Here is an 8,802-nt window from a genome sequence, read left to right on the forward strand (position 1 = left end):
CTACACAACTACTGACCGCAACTACTGACCACACAACAACTGATCACACAACTACTGACCACACAACTACTGAGCACAACTACTGACCACACAACTACTGACCACACCTACTAACCACAACCACACAACTACTGACCACAACACTGACCACACAACTACTGACCACACAACTACTGACCACAACCACACAACTACTGACCACACAACTATTGACCACAACTACTGACCACAATTACTGACCACAACCACACAACTACTGGCCACACAACTACTGATCACAACTACACAACTACTGACCACAACTACACAACTACTGACCACAACTACACAACTACTGACCACACAACTACTGACCACACAACTACTGACCACACAACTACTGACCACACAACTACTGACCACAACTACTGACCACACAACTACTGACCACACAACTACTGACCACACAACTACACAACTACTGACCACACAACTACTGACCACACAACTACACAACTACTGACCACACAACTACTGACCACACAACTACTGACCACACAACTACTGACCACACAACTACTGACCACACAACTACTGACCACAACTACTGACCACACAACTACTGACCACACAACTACTGACCACACAACTACACAACAACTGATCACACAACTACTGACCACACAACTACTGAGCACAACTACTGACCACACAACTACTGACCACACCTACTAACCACAACCACACAACTACTGACCACAACACTGACCACACAACTACTGACCACACAACTACTGACCACAACCACACAACTACTGACCACACAACTATTGACCACAACTACTGACCACAATTACTGACCACAACCACACAACTACTGACCACACAACTACTGATCACAACTACACAACTACTGACCACAACTACACAACTACTGACCACAACTACACAACTACTGACCACACAACTACTGACCACACAACTACTGACCACACAACTACACAACTACTGACCACACAACTACTGACCACACAACTACACAACTACTGACCACACAACTAAATGAAATCAAATGTATTTGTCACCGCCGGTGAACTGTGAAATGCCCTTAAGTTAACCAAGAATGCAGTTCAAGAACTAGAGTTAAGAAAATATTTACTAAATAAACTGAAGTAAGAAATACAGTTTAGGTGGCAATTTGATTAATTGTTCAGCAGTCTCATGGCTTGCGGCTACGACAGAGCCTGGACTCGAACCAGAATCTCAAGTGGCACAAGGTGAATTACCAGAGGTGTGTGTGTGTGTGTGTGTGTGTGTGTGTGTGTGTGTGTGTGTGTGTGTGTGTGTGTGTGTGTGTGTGTGTGTGTGTGTGTGTATTATAATCAAGACTCAGAGTTGTAAGGTGAAAAGCCAGAGGTTAGGAATCAGGACTCACTCCTTCACTTCGATGGTCTGGTCTTTATCTGCTTGCTTCTTCATTCCATTCAGCAGGTTAGCAGAGTGCTGCTTCATGATACCAAACATCTAGAGGAGAGAGAGAGAGAGAGAGGGGGGGAGAGAGAGAGAGAGAGAGAGAGAGAGAGAGAGAGAGAGAGAGAGGGTGGAGGTAGAGAGAGAGGGAGAGAGGTAGAGATAGAGAGGTGGAGAAAGAGGTAGAGAGAGAGAGAGAGATGGAAATAATTAATATAAAACAGAGCAAACTAGAATGCTATTTGGCCCTAAACAGAGACTACACAGTGGCATAACCTGGCCTGACCACTGTGACTGCCCCAAACTTAAGGATGGCTTTGACTATGTACAGACTCAGTGAGCATAGCCTTGCTATTGAGAAAGGCCGTCGTAGGCAGACCTGGCTCTCAAGAGAAGACAGGCTATGTGCTCACTGCCCACAAAATGAGGTGGAAACTGAGCTGCACTTCCTAAACTCCTGCACAATATATGACCATATTAAAGACACATATTTCCCTCAGATTACACAGATACACAAATAATTTGAAAACAAGCACGATTTTGATCTACTGTATGAAATACATCCTGCCATCACAGCAGCAAGATTTTGAGACAGAGAGAGAGAGAGAGAGAGTGAATACTTTCCGAATGCACTGTATATACTGTTTCTAGTCAAGGCTAGTTATTGCTGTATATACATTTAAACTCAGTTTTTTTCACAATTCCTGACATTTAATCCAAGTAAAAATTCCCTGTCTTAGGTCAGTTAGGATCACCACTTCATTTTAAGAATGTGAAATGTCACAATAAAAGTAGAGAGAATTATTATTATAAATTATTTTATTTCATCTTTTATTTTTATTTATTTCATACATTCCGGGTCAGAAACTATTTGGGGTCATTTGTCCATTTGGAATAGCAAGCATTAACTTTCTGATTGATGTCTTGAGATGTTGCTTCAATATATCCACATCATGTTTGTTCCTCATGGTGCCATCGATTTTGTGAAGTGCACCAGTCCCTCATGCAGCAAAGCACCCCCACAACATGATACTGCCACCCCCATGCTTCACAGTTGGGATGGTGTTCTTCAGCTTGCAAGCCTCCCCCTTTTTCCTTCAAACATAATGATGGTCATTATGGCCAAAACAGTTCTATTTTTGTTTAATCAGACCAGAGGATATTTCTCTAAAAGTACAACCTTTGTCCCCCATGTGCAGTTTCAAACCATGGTCTGGCATTTTTTGGGCCGTTTTGGAGCAGTTGCTTCTTCCTTGCTGAGCGGCCTTTCAGGTTATGTCGATTTAGCACACCTTTTACTGTGGATATAGATACTTTTGCACCTGTTTCCTCCGGCATCTTCACAAGGTCCTTTGCTGTTGTTCTAGGCTTGATTTGCACCAAATTGTGATCATCTCTAGGAGACAGAACGTGTCTCCATCCTGAGCGGTATGAAGGCTGCGTGTTTAAGTTTAACATGTTTAATTAACATGACATCATTTTCTGGAATTTTCTGTTTCAAGGCACAGTCAACTTAGTGAATGTGAAGTTCTGACCCACTGGAATTGTGGTACAGTGAATTACAAGTGAAATAATCTGTCTGTAAACAATTGTTGGAAAAATTACTTGTGTCATGCACAAAGTAGATGTCCTAACCGACTTGAGAAAACTATAGTCCGTGAACAAGACATTTGTAGATTGGTTGAAAAACTAGTTTTAACTTCACTGGGGGGCAGTATTTTGACATCCGCATGCAAAGCGAGGCCAAAGTAAACTGCCTGTTAATCAGGCACAGAAGCTAGGACAAGCATATAATTGGTAGATTTGGATAGAATACACGCTAAAGTTTCCAAAACATAATGTCTGTGAGTATAAAATAACTGATATGGCAGGTGAAAAAACCAGAGAATTTCACTGGATGTTGGTCAGCTGGGACTCCTACCATCCCACGTCCCCCAGAGATGTTCATGACTCCTACCATCCCACGTCCCCCAGAGATGTTCATGACTCCTACCATCCCACGTCCCCCAGAGATGTTCATGACTCCTACCATCCCACGTCCCCCAGAGATGTTCATGACTCCTACCATCCCACGTCCCCCAGAGATGTTCATGACTCCTACCATCCCACGTCCCCCAGAGATGTTCATGACTCCTACCATCCCACGTCCCCCAGAGATGTTCATGACTCCTACCATCCCACGTCCCCCAGAGATGTTCATGACTCCTACCATCCCACGTCCCCCAGAGATGTTCATGACTCCTACCATCCCACGTCCCCCAGAGATGTTCATGACTCCTACCATCCCACGTCCCCCAGAGATGTTCATGACTCCTACCATCCCACGTCCCCCAGAGATGTTCATGACTCCAACCATCCCACGTCCCCCAGAGATGTTCATGACTCCTACCATCCCACGTCCCCCAGAGATGTTCATGACTCCTACCATCCCACGTCCCCCAGAGATGTTCATGACTCCTACCATCCCACGTCCCCCAGAGATGTTCATGACTCCTACCATCCCACGTCCCCCAGAGATGTTCATGACTCCAACCATCCCACGTCCCCCAGAGATGTTCATGACTCCTACCATCCCACGTCCCCCAGAGATGTTCATGACTCCTACCATCCCACGTCCCCCAGAGATGTTCATGACTCCTACCATCCCACGTCCCCCAGAGATGTTCATGACTCCTACCATCCCACGTCCCCCAGAGATGTTCATGACTCCTACCATCCCACGTCCCCCAGAGATGTCCATGACTCCAACCATCCCACGTCCCCCAGAGATGTTCATGACTCCTACCATCCCACGTCCCCCAGAGATGTTCATGACTCCTACCATCCCACGTCCCCCAGAGATGTTCATGACTCCTACCATCCCACGTCCCCCAGAGATGTTCATGACTCCTACCATCCCACGTCCCCCAGAGATGTTCATGACTCCAACCATCCCACGTCCCCCAGAGATGTTCATGACTCCTACCATCCCACGTCCCCCAGAGATGTTCATGACTCCTACCATCCCACGTCCCCCAGAGATGTTCATGACTCCTACCATCCCACGTCCCCCAGAGATGTTCATGACTCCTACCATCCCACGTCCCCCAGAGATGTTCATGACTCCAACCTAAGTGCATGTAAACTTCCAACTTCAACTGTATACAATTCTATCCATGTATTCTACAGATTTGCTATATATTCTATCAACATAATGTACATAATGTCTATACGTCACATTAGGGGAGGCAGGTAACTTAGTGGTTAGGACGTTGGACTAGTAACCGGAAGGTTGCTAGATCGAATCCCCGAGCTGACAAGGTACAAATCAGTTGTTCTGCCACTAAAAACAAGACAGTTAACCCACTGTTCCTACACCGTCATTGTAAATAAGAATTTGTTCATAACTAACTTGCCTAGTTAAATAAAGGTAAAATCAATTTTAAAACTATATACTTATATATATAATTTTATACTGCAGACTTCGACGTTGCTCATCCTAATATTTCTATATTTCTTAATTCCATTATTTTACTTTTAGACTTGTGTGTATTGTTGTGTCTTGTTTGATATTACTGCACTGATGGAGCCAGGAACAGAAACATTTCACTACACCCATAACTGCTAAATATGTGTTTGTGACTAATACAATTTGATTTGATTTAGGTTTGAGTTTATAACAAGCTATAATGAGTTTATAGAGTTTATGACAAGCTATAAAGACTTAGTAAACAGTTTATAACAAGCTATAATGAGTTTATAGAGTTTATAACAAGCTATAAAGCATTTATAACAAGTTGATAAAGCAGAAAGGGAGAGATGGAGGGATGGTTCTACCTCTTTCAGTCGTCCAGAGGTAAAGGAAGGTGAGAGGACACTGCGGATCCGTCTCCATGCATCGTCCTCGGCAACGAACAACGAATCAAACATCTCGCCGTTCAGACGTAAGTTCTAAAACATGGAGGACAGTTATAATGATAACACGTGTTAATTATATGATTGAATAATGATAACCGTATTTACATAATATTCACACTACTTTAAAATGTATGAATAATGAATGCCACATTTAGAAAGTAACCAGTAACCATTAACCATTATTAGATTCATTACGGAAAACAGTTTAACGTTTAAGAACTTAAAGGAAGCACAGAGCAAAATGAGAGTTTCTACTGGGATAAACTCAGGTATGTCTCTCCATCTCCAAGGATCCTAAATAAGGCCATAGATTACATTTAAAAAATGTATTAAACTAGATGGCACTAGGAGTATGATGTAAGATGTGATCCTGTTGTTCCAATGAGCTGCAAGATTATCTCTGATTCAAAATGTTTTTCTGATTCCTTTCTTTCCTCAAAAGGTACTGAACAGACTCTGCCCTTGGAAGGGAGAGGGCTAATACTCGGATCCAGGAACCGGATGGCATGTACGTGACACATGGCATTGGTTCTGGGTCAGAACGAGAAATGTTTTTTAATTTGAGCTGATCACTGTTTGTTTAGTATCGAAATATGAAGGTGAACTTCGCTCTGTGTGAAGGAGGTGAACTTTGCTCTGTGTGAAGGAGGTGGTGAACTTTGCTCTGTGTGAAGGAGGTGAACTCTGCTCTATGTGGAGGTGGTGAACTTTGCTCTGTGTGAAGGAGGTGAACTTTGCTATGTGTGAAGGAGGTGAACTTTGCTCTGTGTGAAGGAGGTGAACTTTGCTCTTTGTGAAGGAGGTGAACTCTGCTCTATGTGGAGGTGGTGAACTTTGCTCTGTGTGAAAGAGTTGAACTTTGCGACCTGAGATTCTCTGCACTGTGTTTATAAATGCAGAAAGTACAAGAGCTGTAAAATGTGGAAAGTGGATTAATAGTTTGTAATGGGACCTGGGCTGTGTATTTACATCCAACGGCCACACAGGGATCTGAAAAGAAACGTGTGTGGATGACCAAGTCGTAACACTACAATTAGGCCTAGCTGAATGAAATTATAAATACAGTATGTCTTGATAAATAACACAAATCAATCTATATTGATTGTTCTCATGTATATTTGTTTGTGTTTGTGTCTTAAGTTTTGTCTTATGAATGTTAATGAATACACAGACGACCTTGTTCATTAGTGTGATGATTTTATTGGTTTGTGATGATTAAAGTTAAAAACCAAGCAGCTGCAGGGATCATCTCAACAGACAGTAAAGATTCTATTTTGAAATGACTGGACAGCAGAACACCCAGAGGAACAGAATGAGAGTACAGTTCTAGAGAACACCAGCTAGAGTTCTACATTCTAGGAGAATTCCAGCCACCAGCCAGTAGTGTGCAGGATCCAGACATGACATCATGCCATGGATTTAATACCCCCTGGTGTCTAACTTTAACAAGACATGTACCTCTAATGCATCCATAGTATTACTATCTCTCTTTTATCTGGTGGAAATGGGTTACTGAGTCCTACTCAAACCAAGCATGAGACTGAGACCAGCATTCAATCCCAGCGCTTTGTCAGCTATGTGCCATTTTAAAGGTAATTTCTGATTCCTACTCAAACCAAGCATGAGACTGAGACCAGGCTTCAATGACCATTTTTGAATCATATTATTTTTGAATCATATTATATTAATTAAGTAGCCTATTGAATCCCAGCCTGAATATTCAGTAGCCCATAGCAGGGTTAGGATAAGGACTGAATATTCAGTAGCCCATAGCAGGGTTAGGATAAGGACTGATTATTCAGTAACCCATAGCAGGGTTAGGATAAGGACTGAATATTCAGTAGCCCATAGCAGGGTCAGGATAAGGACTGAATATTCAGTAGCCCATAGCAGGGTCAGGATAAGGACTGAATATTCAGTAGCCCATAGCAGGGTCAGGATAAGGACTGAATATTCAGTAGCCCATAGCAGGGTCAGGATAAGGACTGAATATTCAGTAGCCCATAGCAGGGTTAGGATAAGGACTGAATATTCAGTAGCCCATAGCAGGGTCAGGATAAGGACTGAATATTCAGTAGCCCATAGCAGGGTCAGGATAAGGACTGAATATTCAGTAGCCCATAGCAGGGTCAGGATAAGGACTGAATATTCAGTAGCCCATAGCAGGGTCAGGATAAGGACTGAATATTCAGTAGCCCATAGCAGGGTCAGGATAAGGACTGAATATTCAGTAGCCCATAGCAGGGTCAGGATAAGGACTGAATATTCAGTAGCCCATAGCAGGGTCAGGATAAGGACTGAATATTCAGTAGCCCATAGCAGGGTTAGGATAAGGACTGAATATTCAGTAGCCCATAGCAGGGTCAGGATAAGGACTGAATATTCAGTAGCCCATAGCAGGGTCAGGATAAGGACTGAATATTCAGTAGCCCATAGCAGGGTCAGGATAAGGACTGAATATTCAGTAGCCCATAGCAGGGTCAGGATAAGGACTGAATATTCAGTAGCCCATAGCAGGGTCAGGATAAGGACTGAATATTCAGTAGCCCATAGCAGGGTCAGGATAAGGACTGAATATTCAGTAGCCCATAGCAGGGTCAGGATAAGGACTGAATATTCAGTAGCCCATAGCAGGGTTAGGATAAGGACTGAATATTCAGTAGCCCATAGCAGGGTCAGGATAAGGACTGAATATTCAGTAGCCCATAGCAGGGTTAGGATAAGGACTGAATATTCAGTAGCCCATAGCAGGGTCAGGATAAGGACTGAATATTCAGTAGCCCATAGCAGGGTCAGGATAAGGACTGAATATTCAGTAGCCCATAGCAGGGTCAGGATAAGGACTGAATATTCAGTAGCCCATAGCAGGGTCAGGATAAGGACTGAATATTCAGTAGCCCATAGCAGGGTTAGGATAAGGACTGAATATTCAGTAGCCCATAGCAGGGTTAGGATAAGGACTGAATATTCAGTAGCCCATAGCAGGGTCAGGATAAGGACTGAATATTCAGTAGCCCATAGCAGGGTTAGGATAAGGACTGAATATTCAGTAGCCCATAGCAGGGTCAGGATAAGGACTGAATATTCAGTAGCCCATAGCAGGGTTAGGATAAGGACTGAATATTCAGTAGCCCATAGCAGGGTTAGGATAAGGACTGAATATTCAGTAGCCCATAGCAGGGTCAGGATAAGGACTGAATATTCAGTAGCCGATAGCAGGGTTAGGATAAGGACTGAATATTCAGTAGCCCATAGCAGGGTTAGGATAAGGACTGAATATTCAGTAGCCCATAGCAGGGTTAGGATAAGGACTGAATATTCAGTAGCCCATAGCAGGGTTAGGATAAGGACTGAATATTCAGTAGCCCATAGCAGGGTCAGGATAAGGACTGAATATTCAGTAGCCCATAGCAGGGTCAGGATAAGGACTGAATATTCAGTAGCCCATAGCAGGGT

This window comes from Oncorhynchus mykiss, chromosome 13, assembly GCF_057628025.1.
Source record: "Oncorhynchus mykiss isolate SJ-2025 chromosome 13, ASM5762802v1, whole genome shotgun sequence".
In the NCBI taxonomy this organism is placed as follows: Eukaryota; Metazoa; Chordata; class Actinopteri; order Salmoniformes; family Salmonidae; genus Oncorhynchus; species Oncorhynchus mykiss.